Below are 16,005 nucleotides of genomic sequence, written 5' to 3'. Positions count from 1 at the left end.
ACACTTTCACTCTCTCTCACACACACACACACTCGCTCGCTCTCTCACACACACTAGCTCTCTCTCACACACACTCTCTCGCTCTCTCTCACACACACACACTCTCACACACATTCAGGCATGTATTTTCCAACCCTTTGCGAGGAGAGGGAGCTGAAGCGGTGAGAGACTGGGGAAGGGGTGGGGTGGAGTGTGAGAGGGACTGAGGGGTACAAGGCCGGTCGGAGGAGGGGAAAGGGGGCAGAAAAGAGGAGCGTGTAAGGAGGGGAGGGCGGCAGACGGAGGGTGGGAAAGGCGGAGCTCAGCAGAGATGGGACCCTGGGCGTAGCGGAAGGCAGAGAAGCAGACTCTGGGGTACTCTGGGTGCAGGGAACTACCAGGGGTTCCCAAAGGCGCAGAAGTCTGCAGCAGCCAGACGGGAATGAGACTGGCTGGCACTTTTCCGTCGTCCTCTCCGGCCCCACAGGCCGGGAGGGATGGGGTCATTATCAGGGGGAGGCGAGAAGAATCGAAATCATTTTTATCCGGGGTCAGTATTTGGGTCTGGAGCCCTAAATCCCCTGTCCCCACCCCCCTCCCACCCGGATCTGTAGCCCTGCGTATACGCCTCTCTCCGTCTCTTCCAGCCCCTGGCCAGGGGAGGGGGGACGGGAGACGGGGGCCTAGCTGCAGAGTAAATGGAGCCAGTCAGTATTAAAGTGCCTCTTATGCACATAGCAATCCCACGCTCCAGTGTGTCCTGCCAGGGCTGTACTTATGCTGCCCACACCTTGCAGCAGTCGCCAAACTGCTGACACAACCACAAGGCGTTTGCACTGAATCGCGGCATTGACTGTGTTTCACTCGGGTTTCCGGTATCCCAGTGACATCCGACAGAAATACGTGGGAGCTGAAGACATAGGTAACACAACCAGGCAAGCCGCTGAGTGCAGCGCGACACGCGGAAGTTCATTCTCCAGGGCTTTTTGGGTATTACAACCCTAATTTGACTGCAGACATCATTTTGGATGCCTCTGTCTATGAGACGGATACCATCAGCAGCCCGTGTCAGCATCAAGTCAGATATTTTTAAGAACAAGTCAGAATTAGCGTTGCAGTGCTCACACCAGGTTTAATTAAAAGATAAGAGGCGGGTTTGGTTTCACTAAATGTTTAATAGATTTTAATGACAGAAGACATTAAATTGTGACAATCTAGTCTGACCTCCTCCTGCACAGAATTTCAGCCAGTGATTCCTGCAGCAGACCTTCCAGTTCTCTGCTAGTGCTTGAATGTAATGGGCGGTCTATTTAAAAAAAAATCTGAAAGATTGCAAAGTGTTTTTTTTTTCTTTTTGGATTGCTGCTAAAATGCATTTCTCATGAGTTCTGAAAAATAAGCCAGGAACACTATGTGGCTTTAATGGGAGAAGAAATATGTGTCGATCAGCAAAGATCGTATTCAGCTTTCAAGAGCTTACTGAAATTTCAATCAACTGACTTCAGGGGGAGTTCTGTCTGCATAATGTCCGAATAAGCTATTTTAGGGCAACACCAATTCATATATGTGGTTGTAGGTGAGGTGTCCTACAAGTACGTTTCTCTAAGGGCCCTGTCAATGGGAGTCATTTTATTGATTTCAGTGGGCGTTGGATCAGACCCTAAGGCAAATGCCCCTTCGCCAGTTATGAATCGAATTACTTTAGTATGTTTTGGATTCAGTTGGTAAACAAAATATTTTATGTCCCGTCACACACCCACACCCACACCCCCAGGACTCCTGAGACTTGGGAAGTTTGGTATAAACTTCCCGCAAATTCGTGCTCTTTGTGTTAATATACTGCGCCAGGTAATTCGGTTTTCAACTGCAGAGCTCATGTGGACAATTGGATTTGTGTGCCGTCGGGTATCATCTATTTTTTATCTTATGCTGACCTACTTGTGTGCATCTGATACTCTTAGCTATGGATTTTAGTCCCTTTAAAAGAAACATGTTGCAAGAACTAACCGTTGGTCTTTCCTAAGATTACAGTAGATTCCCCAAGTTATCTAAAATAATACATGCATGCGTGTCAACGATTCATTCATTCATCCATTCAATTGTAAGTAGTGATAAAAACTGAGTTTAGGATCAACGAAGAAAAATGACTGGGCTAATAAAACACAGCCTCGAAGCAGAAAATAAAACCCTCCGGCTTTGCCCGCTGTAGAGAAATAGGGTTATTGGGGAAAGAGGAGAGTCATGAGGAGAGCGCTTAAGGAGCCGGTAGGAAAACAGGATGGGGTTTCGGTGGTTAATAAAAGGTCATATTGCTCAGAGGAGGCAATATTTGATCAGATGAAAGTAAACGAAGGGATAAATAGAGTGAGAAAGGCCCTTTGAAATCCAGGGCGATGAAAACTTCTGTGGATTGTGGCGAGGATCATGTGTATATACAGTGTGGGGAAGGGACTGGAGAACGAGCCATTCCGTTCAATGATAGGGAGTTAAAAGCAGAAATCTCGCTGTCAAAGAAGCTGGAGGGCAATCTGTCAGTAGGGACACACTCTTCAGCCTACATCCAGGAGAGGGGCAGGGGACGGGTGATAGAGTTATGTCAAGTACGGCTCTCCGTTTAACTTCATTGGACGATGCAACCTGAAAATCCCTACATGTTAAGACTTACTCTAGCAGACTGCACTTGCCTTTAGTAATTATGTTTTCCAAGTTAGCTCAAATCCCCAGATTTTCCACACAAAAAAAAGTTTTGCAATAGATGAATATGTAGAAAGTGACGTGACTAATCCTTGATTTTAAACAGATTAGTTTATGATTCAGGAGCTTTATGTTACATGGGGCAAATCCCGTCAGAAATGTTTGCTCGCAGGCTAACCGTACAGGTTTCGGTAGGTAAATAACATGAGGGGGGGGGGGTGTCCCCATCCTGCACGTTTTACCCAGGCAAAACTCCCACTGGCTGCCACAAACTGATTCGACTGGGAATTTCTCCGGAGGAAGGAATTATGTCTCCCTGCACCATGCAAAATCCACAGCCGGGCTCCAGGAAATAGCAGGGGGTTAGCCCTTCCTCCACTGGCCAGGCGAACAATCCTCCCACTGGACAGCTCTAAACAAAACGTTTATCTCCCGTGGACGTTCCGCTTTGGGTGTCCCTGAGAGCAGGACTGGGCTTGTTGCCTTCAGAGCAGGGTAGCCTGTGTTAGCACTTGACCAGTGTGAGGAGACGCTGGTTACCAGAGAGTGAATGCTAGTGTAGTCACAGCCTGTCTCCTGACCACGCAGCCTGAACTCGCCACTGCAAGCCAGCCGTGTCACCGCCCTGAAATAACATGCTGGGGGCATCACAGTGCCAAGGCACCTCCCTTAGTCGCCATCATACGCTACATCCTCGTGCTTGCCCTGTAACTACATGGTAACGACATCTATAAGTGAAGATTGTTTATATGTTTTTGCCCTCGAAATAAAATGTTACCAAATACAATGATTAGCGCAGTGTTTACAGTCTGCATGTGAGTCCGCTGCATTGGGATAAGAGTGCTTTTAAAACAATCCAGGCTTGAATATTCACACCGCACAGACACATATTGTTTTCTCCGCTGATAAACCCGCTTTTTACATTTGCCAGCTAGCTTTCTGAGGATTATTTTAGAGATCCTTGCAAAAGAAATTCCAGAAGCCCTCTGTTTTACCCCTTTAATCCCGAAAATAACACTGAAGGGAATATGAAATAGTAGCTTCGAGCTGTGTGGAAATAATGTTGATTGACGGTAGCGGAGCAAAACGGAGCTATCTGGTGACTCATACATATTGAACAGTCTGGCTGATCCGATCCTGCCACTTTACTCGTGCCATACTTAGGGGTTTCGGGCTAGTGGCCCCATTGATTGGCTACTGACTAGCCTAATATGTCAAGAAGGAATGTACTAATCTTCGCTCAACCTCGGGATTATTTACGTGAATTCCAGGCGCTCTCCTCTGTTTAAATTGCTTCAGATTGCACTATTCCAGTTACACAAACATTGGGAGAAATTTAAAGCTTTCTGGGGAACGGAATTAAATACAATCTACAAAAGATTCTTTTGCTGCATTTTATCGGGTATAAATTAAGTCATTTCACAGCCATTCAGTTTAATCTAAACAGAGAAGTAATATCGCCGAGAGAAGTGCCAGGCTTGGCGTATTTCCTAAGGGATATTTCAGATGAAGCTTCATATTTTCCCCACCCCCGATTCTTTGCCTAGGAGCTTTGTTAGAAATGAAGCCATAACCTGTCCATACTACGGAATAGGAGAGAGTGAGTGAAAATACGGAATATTAAAGAGAGAGTGTCAGTTCTTTAAAATGCCTGGATAGAAATGTCTATGCGAGGCGCACAGTATAAAGTAACCAATCCTGAGTTGCGAAAGCTGGAGAGAAATTTATTGCCGTGTTTAGGAGGAACAAGGAGAGCCTGGTATAATCCCAGCCTCTTTCCTTCAATACACCAGCGCTCGGGTATGGCATAGGAAATCCAGTCTGGGGGACATTGCTCAGAGAGCCAGGAAAACCAGTCTGCTGAAGGGAAGGTTTCAGTACTTTAGCACGCTGGGGAAGGTACGGGAGTTGACTGCGGAAGTGTAGACAGGGAAATTGAAAACTATGTCTTATACTGAGCAGCCCTTTGGGCTCATAGCGCCTGTTGGGATCCCGGCTGATTTGTCTATTTAAAAATTAAACAAAGGAGTTAGAATCAAAGGAGATGTTTTACTTTTCAGACATGATGAAAAAAAGCAACGTATTGTGTGGCTAGAGGGTCCGTCTTGTTTCCACTGAAGTCCACAGGAGCTTTGCCTTTACAGTCCCTGAAAACAGGAGCGGACCCTTAACCATGAATGTAATAGACGTTCTCCCTTTGAACTGGAACCATAGAGAACCGGTGCCCCTTCCCCTTCGCCAAGTCCCTCGCCCCTCCAGTAGCGGCGAACACCCTTCTGATTCGAAGTTGTCAGGGTGAGAGCCGGCATGAACTGAGTGCGAGCTGATGTGCTGCCTTACCCACCCAGACCCCTCTTCTTCAGGCTGAATTCCCGCTTCAGTCCATTGCAAGGCGAGGCTTGGAAGATGAGAGTGTAGAAATGAAGAGGTGTCCTTTTGCAACTAGTGCTTTGCAGCGCCAGGTTTATGCTAGCGGGAAGCAGCGAGCGGGCCAAGGTGCCATAGGAACCCGCTGTGGAGCACACAGGTCCAACGCCACAGCGGGCGGCGCTCCGGCTGAGAGCGGAAAGTCCTCGGGAAGGTGGCAATCACACACGTGCTTCTGGTGACTCCATTACCTGTGAAGTCCTACAGGAAATACATATTTGAAGCCGCCAGGACGAACAGACATGCCTTTTATAGACTTGCCTGTCCTGCCATGAAAAATGAAAACCGCAGGGGGTCGGGGTGCAGGAGGGGTGCGGGGTGTGGCAGGGGGCTCAGGGCAGGGGGTCGGGGTGCAGGAGGGGTGCGGGGTGCGGCAGGGGGCTCAGGGCAGGGGGTCGGGGTGCAGGAGGGGTGCGGGGTGCAGCTGGGGGCTCAGGGCAGGGGGTCGGGGTGCAGGAGGGGTGCGGGGTGCGACAGGGGGCTCAGGGCAGGGGGGTCGGCTCCAAGAGAGGTTGGGGGCGGTCGGGCCCGGCATACACGGGGGGCAGGGCAGGCTCCCCGCCTGTTTGCCCTGCCCCCGAGCCGCTCCGGGAAGCGGCCAGAACCTGGGGGGAGGGGCACAGGGGTCTGTGTGTTGCCCTGGCCGCTCCTCCAGGTACCTCCCCCAAAGCTCCCATTGGCCGCGGTTCCCCGTTCCCAGCCAATGGGAGCTTCGTGGGAGGTACCTGGAGGAGGGGCCAGGGCAACACACAGACCCCTGTGCCCCCCTACGCCGGGTCCCAGCCACTTCCTGGAGCGGCGCGGGGGCAGGGCAGGCAGGCGTGGAGCCTGCCCTGCCCACGGTGCGCGCCGGGCCGGAGCCGCTCTGGGTAAACTCTGGGGGGGCCGCGAGGAGCTGGTGGGCCGCAGAAAATAACCCCGCGGGCCGCCTGCTTGAGACCCCAGGTCTGAGGCAAAGGTCCGACGGAGGCACCTTGATTCCGAAACAGTTTGGCAGTGAACAGTCAAAGTTGAAGGACTCCGCTCGGTAGGATCCCTAGGCCCAGGCCCTCCCATCTGAGCTGGACTTGGTCAGATGTCGGGCACTGACAAAGGGCCGTTTGTCATCATGATTGTTTCAGAGGCTGCAAATGATAGTCCGAGAATCAACAGTGAAAGTGAAAATCAGCCCACTTCTTGCAATTACTGTCCCTGGTGGGATTTCAAACGCGCCGAAGTGATTTAGGAACATAATCACCAGTACCTTTCGATGAGAGTTGTGTCCCCAAAGCACTTGGGCGCTTTGTAAACTGCCGCCCCGCACATCATTTGGGGGGCGGGGGGCGAAGTTGGGAGGAATTTTTTGCTCTTTCAGCCTTTGCTACGTGTACAGTAGTGAGCTAAAGGTTTCGTTCGTTAAATGTTTATAGTAAAATTAACCTGGACCATCTGTACAGGCCCATTCACAGGGAAAATGCAGTGACACATTACAAATAATCCAGCTGGGGAAAGTTTCACCGTTGTTCCCATCTGCTGAAAAGCGCCATTTCCATGGTACCAGATTTTATTATAGTCCTTTGAATCCTTTCCCAGTAACAAAACTTCTATAGATTTCAACGAGAACAGGATCAGGCCCCTAATGGGAAGATTCAATGGGAAGATATGAGAGGGTTGATCAAAGACGGATTGGGTATTGTCCTTTTAATAGTCTCAGCAGGCTGTTTGCTGTTGGTGTAATCAACTACACCACAGAGAGCTGAAAAATAGCGTCCACTCTGGCAGTCCGGGTGCACCTCTGAATTTAAGACTGGTGCTTCCTACAGTAATATAGTCATAACTAGCACACCGAACCTCAGATTGTTACCCAGTACTCTTGGGTACACGCGATCTTCCTGGCAGATGAATTCTGTGTGTGTCAAGTAAACCCCATTCTGGAAAAATTCTCTGCTGTGGAAACTGCTATTTATTTACGAGGCATTGTGCATACGTATGAAATACAAGATATTTCCTGTACATCTGGTCATGAGGGGACAGCATTATTCCACATTTACTTCAACTGAAACGTAAAGCTAAAATAATCAAAACAAAAAACAACCCAAACTCGGGACGCCAAGTTTGATCGGATTCAGAACACAACCCAGGGGCAATTTAACAGGAACGTATTGTTTCTAAGCGCTTCCAACTGCTACAATGGACCGGGCAAGTTATTTTCACTGTTCATCCCGGGGTCTTCGGGTTACACTTGCATCTAACAGCTGTTAAATGCGATAGTATGTAAACAGAAGCATATAATAATACATACCACTCAGGTAGCGAGGTTGTGGCTAGTATTTGGAAAGGGGTAAATTTTCTGAGACTAGAAACAGCATGGAATATTGTGTTTTCAAAACAAAACGACAAACAATACAGTTACGTAACTTTTCCTGGGACACAAATACAATTCATTTGTGTATATACTGTTCAATTAATAGTATGACGTTGACAAGATGAATATTTAAAGTAAACTGTTTTAATCTTTCATCAGAATGTTTTAATTGTGTATTTAGAGAGCCTCTCAAATCTGTTTTAGGCGAGATTGGTGCGAAGGTGGAGAATGTACAGAACAGATTATGGGGTATTTCCTAGAATTATTTCCCTCCGAAACTCGCTTTTTAATCCTTTTCAAATAATGAAGCCTGAAGCGAATGATTCTCCCTCCCCCACGATTTAATGGACAATAACACAGCTATACGATGAGTGATTCAACTAGACACAATTCAAGAGTCTCCCTCACCCCCCTTTTACTTAACGATGGGCTTTGGGTGATGTAGCTGATGAGACGAGTTTCTCCGGCAATGTCTGGAAACTTTCAGAGTTTCAGTGTAGTTGGGCACCATAGATTTCTCAATGTAATCTCAAGGATAGAAATGTGCAGAAAAATGCAAAAAACCAAAACCAAAACAACCCGCCCCCCCAAAAACCCCACACCAAACCCCAAACAAACACTTACTTCGAATCTGCATATACTTAGAAAAGGAAACCGTCAAAAATGTCACAGTCTTCAATTATTATTCTGGGATGGGAATATTATTTTTACCAGTCTCATAGGATACGGACATCGCACTGAACTTCGCAGTTATTTCGATTTACTCCTGTAACTATTCTAACTCAATGAGTATTCTTATTACTTTATTATATCTATTCAATGGAACTAAACAAATCCCTTGAATATGTTAACCTAATCGCTGCTTCCCTCATCATTAGCTTCAACCCAACCTTTCTGGCTTGGGTAAAGCACTGGGATATTTCACAGCCCGTTGCTGTTTGCCTCTGCTGAATAATTTATTGCCGCAGGTCCAGAGTAATAAGGAAACACTGCCGAGACTGCAGTTGCCCCCTGAGCATGAAATCCTCTCAGAGTTTCTGCGGGTCACGCACATATGCCTCTGTCGGATCAATGCTCTGGCTCTGCATCGTTCTTGGGCGTGTTGCGCTGTGTTTTATTCCCCAAGCCAGCGGGAAGGCGAACAGAAAGTGAGGCGCTAACCTTCTGCTCTACTGCCCTGTGAAGGGCGAACGCTAGGGCTCAGATCGGGGTGGAGCAGATACCCAGATGAAAGAGACAGTATGAAAAGCGTGTGGGAGCAACTGACGTTGACGGTCTTGCATTTATCCCAAGCGCTCCTGTGACATCTTAGCTGAAGGGCTTCGCCCCCTTTGGTCAGACGCCATGTATGACAGCTGCCTCTCTTCACCCCCGTAAGGTACAGGAGTCATGAGAGCACATCCAGGCGAGGGAAGACCCTAGGGAGGGTTCGTACCAAACGGCGACGAGCCCATGAGAAAGCAAACAGAGCGCGCAGGAGAGTGTTGGCCGCCCAGCTCAGATTGCCTTCGCTAAACACAGGTTTAGGGGAACGAGAGAGTAGATTTAGCGACCCTGGTCAAGAGAACAGCCAGAGATTAAAGGTAGTTTAATTATTACTATGACTGTTATTGTATTACTCCCTATTAGTCTTACTGTATTACTCCCAAGCCGAAAAGGCCTCATGGGTGAGATGCAGTGTCTTATGCCGCAGTCTTCAGACACCTAGCTGTGGAAATGCCTAAAAGGGAGACGCTGTGATCACGGCAACAGCTCTTTTGCTCACGCAGCCTGTTAGTTTGCTAGAGCAGCGGTTCTCAAACTGTGGCTTAGGGCCCCAAAGTGGGTCATGGCCCCATTTTAATGGGGTCGCCAGGGCTGGCCTTAGACCGACTGGGGCCAAAGCTGAAGCCAGAGCTCCACACCTGGGGGCCAAAGCCTGAGCCCCACCTCCCCCGGCCAAGCCCAAGGGCTTCAGCCCAGAGCGGTGGGGCTCAGGTTACAGGCCTCCTGCGCTGGGGCTTGGGCTTTGGCCCCCGGCGGCGGGGGCAGCGGTGAAGGGGCAGGCTCAGACTTCAGTCCCCCAGGGTGATGTGCTGTAGTTTTTTTGTTTATTTTTTTCAGAAGGGGGTTGCAGTGCAATGAAGTTTGAGAACCCCTGTGCTAGAGTGAAATCCTAGCCTCTGAAAGTCAATGGGAATTTTGCTTTGAGGACCAACCCTGCCTTGCTCCTTCAGGCAACACTTCCAGTAAGTTCACTGAGGCAAAACCTCCTTAGAAATAACTGGGGACTACTTTTGCCTGAGTAAAGGCTTCAGTAGGCCTTGGTTCCTGAAACATGCACCCAAGAACAGCTTAAATTTGCAAGATGTGTATTATATTCTTCTTCTTAGGCACAATGACCATGTTATTAACATAGTTGCAAGATATTTTTCTTGGAGTGTTCAATGAGGACATCTCTAAAAATGTAATGATGAGATACTTTGTTGGTTTAAGCTTAGTATGTCCTAAAATATACCATTGTGCATATGGCCTTTCTGATTTCCAGTTGGATTGGAATGAGTTGCCATTTAGATTGTATCTAATGTTTGGAGGCATTTCATTGCTGGAAGAAATCTAATGCAATGAGCAGAAAGCAGGAGAATACTCTTGGCACTGGATGAATTCGGTGTGGTAATCTTTTGGTAAATTTGCAGTTTTCTATGCCAAAGCAAAGCGTCTTTGCTTCGTGTCTGCTCATATGTTAAGGAAAGCGAAGACACCATTTGAGGAATCCAGCTGGTTGCAAATCAGACATTTAATCTCTCAGCTGGAAAGATTTAATGGATCAGTATCAAGTAACAGTTCTGGAAAAGTAGCGTCCTTAAAACCCCCCCTCCATACCCTCCCCCCCAACAACCCAGAGATAAATCCTGATTGAATAATAGTAAATGAAAACCATGGATTAAAGTGACTGCAGACAGTATTTTCTTTGAAATACTCAAAAGAAGCCTTAGGAGCCAACTGAGTTGACAAAACACTCGGTGTGATGTTGATATTTGCGCAGATTCCAGACGCAATCTCGGGACATCTCCTACCCTTGCTTGGAAGGATTCTCCACCATTCTCCCCGTCACGCTCACCTTCTGAAACGGCTTTTGTGAGGTGTGCAGAGGAGAGAACTGACCCCAGAAAAGCGACCCCATATCACTAGAGGAAATATGTATAGTTTTCCTCTGGGCTGGGAGCTGGAGATCAGAAATGATGTGGGCGTGAATGAACCAAACCGCGGGCACCATCCGAATGAACCTTGTCTGGGGGTGCGCGAGTCTGAAAATGCCGACATGCGAGAGCGGCATCATTTTATTCAGTTATTAAAAGACACCCCTGTGTTGCGATGTGTGTGAACTTTTGTGGGCCGGTGGGGGAATTTGTGTGTGTGTGTGTGTGTGTGTAAGGATGGCAGCAGATTTGGGAAACGCGGAAATTTAGCCCCCTCCAGTGCTTTTCTCCACTTTAAATAAAAGATTAGGAGCAATCCTACTCTGCTCTTGGTCTAGCTGAGCTTTTCCGTTGCATTCCCCCCACCTCTCTACATTTGGAAGGCAGATGTATCGTCTGGACCTCTGGGTCCACAGAGGAATAATTTCCGCAGGCTGCGCTATGTGACACTTTTCTGAACCTTGCTACTTTCCCTGAAGCTCTAGAGGTTGTAACTTTAAACGGGCTCGAGCAGTTTTGGAAAATGTACTTTCCACGACCAAAAGGGGACCTCATGCCGATAAGTGGAAAAGCACTTGAACTGGCGTCCCCTGATCTCGGGCGGAGTCATTACTGTGGACGATTAAACCCCGTTCCTCCAGCTGGACAGGTGCTTCAATTCGAGAGGGCAAATCGGGGGCGACAAAGATCCCTGATGGTTCTACCATCGTTAGAGCAGCGTCCCAGGGAAAGGATGTCTGCGCTAGACCTAGACCTGGGGCTTCGGCTCCGGCAGGTCTCCTCCCTGATCCTCCCAGCTGAAAAGTCTTGGCTGCTCCGTCGTTACACTCGTGTGTGCTCTTTGTCTCTCGTTGCATTTTGCCTAGTACCGGCGGTCAGTGGCACATTGAAGTCCTTCTTTCCCAGAAAGATCAGGTCACATTTGAGTCAGGCTTGGAGAAATAGCTGCCTTCTCCTGTAACATGACTTCAGGAAGAACAAAGAGGCTCCGCTGCCCTCTTAACAACAACAGGAGAAGGGGAGGGAGCGGGGGGACTTTCATTTGTTTCTATTCAAAGTAAAACAGGTATGACCGGGCAAAGAGGTTCCTTCGCTTCTTCAAGGAGTATGTGGCTAATATCCATTACACACAGCCTGGTGTAACTCAACCCCACTGCAGCTCAGAGAGCTTTGACTTGAAAAACGACCTCTTATTTATTTGCAGCATTGCTTTAAACCCCCACCACATACCCCAATAAATCAAAGTCCCATAGCCTCCAGGGGCCTGGCTGTGAGTCGAAATGCGCCCGGCACAGTCCACCTCCAGCCTGTGTGTTAGGTGAGAAATTCTGCTTAGCAGTAGCTGCGGGGATCAGGGATCATCTCAATGAAAGGCTCACGTTTCCATTCCTCGGGGACTGGTCGCTTTTGGACCGTCTGCCACAACCCACGCCGGCTGCTGGTGCAACCTGTGCCAGCTGCAGTGCAGCGCTTCGCGGTCTCATGGCAAATGAAACCAAACGCACCTGCAACGAAGGGATCAACAAACAAGGGAGCCTTTAGGCGGAGTGTGCATGGAGAGAGATCGTTCATGGGCAGAGTCATCTATAGTACAACATGAGCTGTCCTCCTCGGTGTTAGGAAAATAAACACGGGCATCTGCACCTCTACAAGGAGCAGGTGCCCATGTACTGTGATACCCAGGGATTTATTTAAAAAAACCCCAACGCGGTTCAGGCTGAGCTCCAGGGTGGTGTATTGACCCCTAACTTAGAGCATGACTTGTAATGCACACGCCAGAGCTCCCAACCGCCAAGCCAGTTCCCTACCTCTGCGGGGGAGTGACCTGAGGAACTAGCTAGAGAGTTAAGGGCATATTTGTTTCACACCTGATTTCACACTCTCTCCCTTAAACTGCACAGATCTGTGGGTGGCAGATCCCGGGGGTTCCAGCTAGGAACAACAATATTTAAAGAATGAAACAACAGAACCTTTTCACCCCCATTACAGTCTCAGCTTACAGCCCCCCTTTAAAACCCTGCTTTACCTTGAGGCCTACAAAAAACAAAACAAAAACCCAACCAAGTTTACATGGGTTAGGCTGCTTGTGTGCTCAGACCAATGCCTAGCATGCTGACAAATATTGTCTCACTGTTCCCTAGCATTCCCCCATCAGTCTGTCTGTACCCATCTGTTGTCTCTTGTTTTATACTTAGAGCCTGGTCTACACTTAAAATTTATGTCAACCTAGCTTCTTTGGTCAGGGGTGTCAATTTTTCACACCCCTGAGTGCTGTAGCTATGTTGACCAAACCTCCAGTGTAGATTATACAGCTAGGTCAATGGGAGAATGCTTCTGTCAACCTACCTATTCTTGTTTGGGTAGGTGGTGTTCCTACATGGATAGGAAAACCTCTTACATTAGGTTGTGTCTACACTACAGGCTTATGCTGATGTCACTATGTTGCCACAGCTATGCCGGTATAGTCCCCATAGTGTAGACATCTTTAGGCTGTAAACTCCCTGGGGCAGGGACTGTTGTTTTGTTCTGTGTCTGTACAGAACCTGGCCCAATGGAGTTCTGGTCCATGACTAGGGCTCCTAGGCCCCAAGATGATGATGATTATGATGATGGAAAGATTTCTCTGAGAAAAACAGAGAATTCCTTCCAAGAAGCTGGAGTGGGACAAAGGGGTCAGTTGAGGCCTGTTAACTGGAATTCACAATCCGGAAAGCTATATTGACCTTTACTCTTAATAATGCGCATTCCCAAACAGACATACTGTACTTGCATATCCAGTACATGTTTAGTTTAAGTCTGCCCATTACCTGCCTCTCCTCTCCCCTCAATGCTAAGGCAAGAACTTTTGATTTGTCTGTTCAGCATTCAGGGGTTTTGGATGGATTACACTATAAGACATAGGCAGCTTTTCCAGATTTGCTAATAAAACCCCTATTTCCTTTTTGCCTAAATAGTCCTCCTTATTACTGGGGAGAAGAGAAAAGCTCAGCTGGATGACACGGTGTATAAACACAACATGAAATGGGCTTCTTGTTTTCATTCTTGCCATTCTATTTTTTAAAACTATCAGATTAGCCATTCAAAGGAGGATTTATTGCCAAGAGATTTGGTTTATTCACCTGTTTCTAGAAATTTGATTATTACAAACCTGGTTCTTTTAAACCCATTGTCAGTGTCCAACTCTTCAACAGATTCAGAAGGTCCTATTTCCTACCTGGGAAAATACAGATTTTTTTTTCATTATGTTGATGCCACTGCAGAGACTTCACAAGAGTGTTAAAAGAGAGGAAAAGGTAGTCTTGTGGCTAAGGAACTAGACTGGGTTGGAAGATTTGACTTCAACTCTGAGCTGTGCTTTCTGTGTTTGGGCAAATCACTTCCTCACTTTGACCATGTATAAAATGGGGCTAATAATACTTTCTCCCAACCTTTGTCATTCTTATCTATTTCGGTTGTAAGCTCTGTGGGTCAGACTCTCTCTTTCTTTGTGTTTGTACAGCATCAAGTACCTTGGAGCGTCTAGATGCTACTGCCACATAAATAATAACAATAAACAACTTTTTCCTATTGGGGAACGTGCAAAAAAGTATCACTTTTCAAAGAGGATTGTTTGATGGCAGTCTGATTTGTAAGGAATTTAATGCACAACACAGAAACAAATGTAGTCAGCATAATATTAACACATTACACTTCACTTCCTGATTTCTTTTCCCATTTACACAGGGTCAGAGGAGCCCATAATTTTTCACCATTCCTTCTGGTCCATGTCACGGGTTCATAGGTCTTGGAGTTCCAGTTCTTTTCTCTTTAAACTTCTCTTGACAGAGACTTTCCATCGTATCCTCCATCTTCCATGTCCTTTCTTGCTGTCCTCTTTCTTCTAGGCTTTCTTTGCTGGTTGTTCTCCCATCCTTATCCACATGTCCAGCGCACCTCAAACATGAGCTCTCCAGCCTGTCACCAAAAGTCCCAAGTTTATCTTGATTTCTTCCATGTGCACTTTGTCTACCCTCTGCTTGCCTGCCATTCTCCTCAGTATATTATTATCTGCTCCCTGTATTGTCTCTTCTTCTATCACCACAAGGCCTATTGTTTCTAAACCAGAGAGCAGCCAGGGACACAGACACATAGCATACACTTTTCCTTTCAGTTTGCTACTTAATTGCAAGTCCCACCGTATTCCTGCCACCTTTTTCACTGCTGTCCATGCACAGTGAGTTCCTCTTTCCAGTTCTGCAGACAGTGGTAGTGTCTGTCCTATGGAGACCCCTGCAAAGCTCAATTCTGGAGCCCCTGCCTCAGACTGGGAAGACAATGGGGACAGTGTGGGAGATGGGAAAGGTCCATAGAAGTAGAGGTAATTCCTCCCAGAGCCCATCCTGTTCCTGACTTCCCCTGTCTGTGCCTGGCTCCTGCTCCCAGCTGGGGCTCTGCTGTCCAGTCTCCACCTCTGGGTCCACCCTGGATTCCCAGCAGCTCCAGCCCCTATGCCCCCCTGACCAGTCCCAGGCTGCAGCTTCCCCACACATCCCCACCCTCTGCCCAGGCCCAGCACTGGGACTTGCAGGCTCAGAGGATGCTCTGCAAGGGAGGGGAAAGGGCTGCCTGGCAGTGGAGCGCAGGGAGCAGAGTCACCAGTCAGGGCCTTGTGTTTGGCCTGCTGGTAGTCAGCTGTTCTTTCCTGCTCCCCATGGGGGCTCTGCTGTAAAGGTGTTCTGCTATCAAGTGCCAGCTGGCCCCAGGCTCCTGGCAGCTCTGGCCCTTGTGCTCCTTGCAGAGTGTCTCTGAGCTGGAGGTGGGAGAGGGGGCACTCAGAGGCGGGTCAGCATGGGAACACTGCAGCCAGGACTAGGCAAGGGAGCGCAGGTGCCTGAGCTACATGAAGTCCGGGGCGGAGTTGAAGGTGGATGATGGGGATATTCTTAGAGCAGACTCCCCAGAAGGAGCAGGTTGGAGCAGCTGATGTCCAGTGAGCCAAACAGAAGGCCCACACGGGCTGGATCTGGTTTTCAGGGGTCCCCTTGCTGACTCAGGGACTACTGTGATTTGCATGGGTTGCAGGTGCTTAACGCGGCCACTGTCTTCAGCTCTCTCTCTGATGGCACTAAGTGCACTTCCTAAGTACACACATTCTTTCTTCTGATTCAGCTTCTCTCCTGAAACTTCAATCAATCACTACTAATAGAAACAGTGGTTACAATATTTGTATGTTTAAAATGAATATTCAGGGAGATTATTCTTAAACAGAATATATACACCCTGCTCATTCCTATGCAAAGCTAACGTCAGCCTAGCACTGCTTAGTATTTCCATGAGACAGGAAGAAAAAAAATGCTAACTTTGCTGACAAATATGACTACTGGCAAAGTCAGGGTTGATGGG

Source organism: Chelonia mydas, chromosome 3 (assembly GCF_015237465.2).
Source record: "Chelonia mydas isolate rCheMyd1 chromosome 3, rCheMyd1.pri.v2, whole genome shotgun sequence".
NCBI classification, from domain to species: domain Eukaryota; kingdom Metazoa; phylum Chordata; order Testudines; family Cheloniidae; genus Chelonia; species Chelonia mydas.
The sequence above is the reverse complement of the archived record's forward strand: the minus strand, read 5'-3'. Positions refer to the sequence as shown.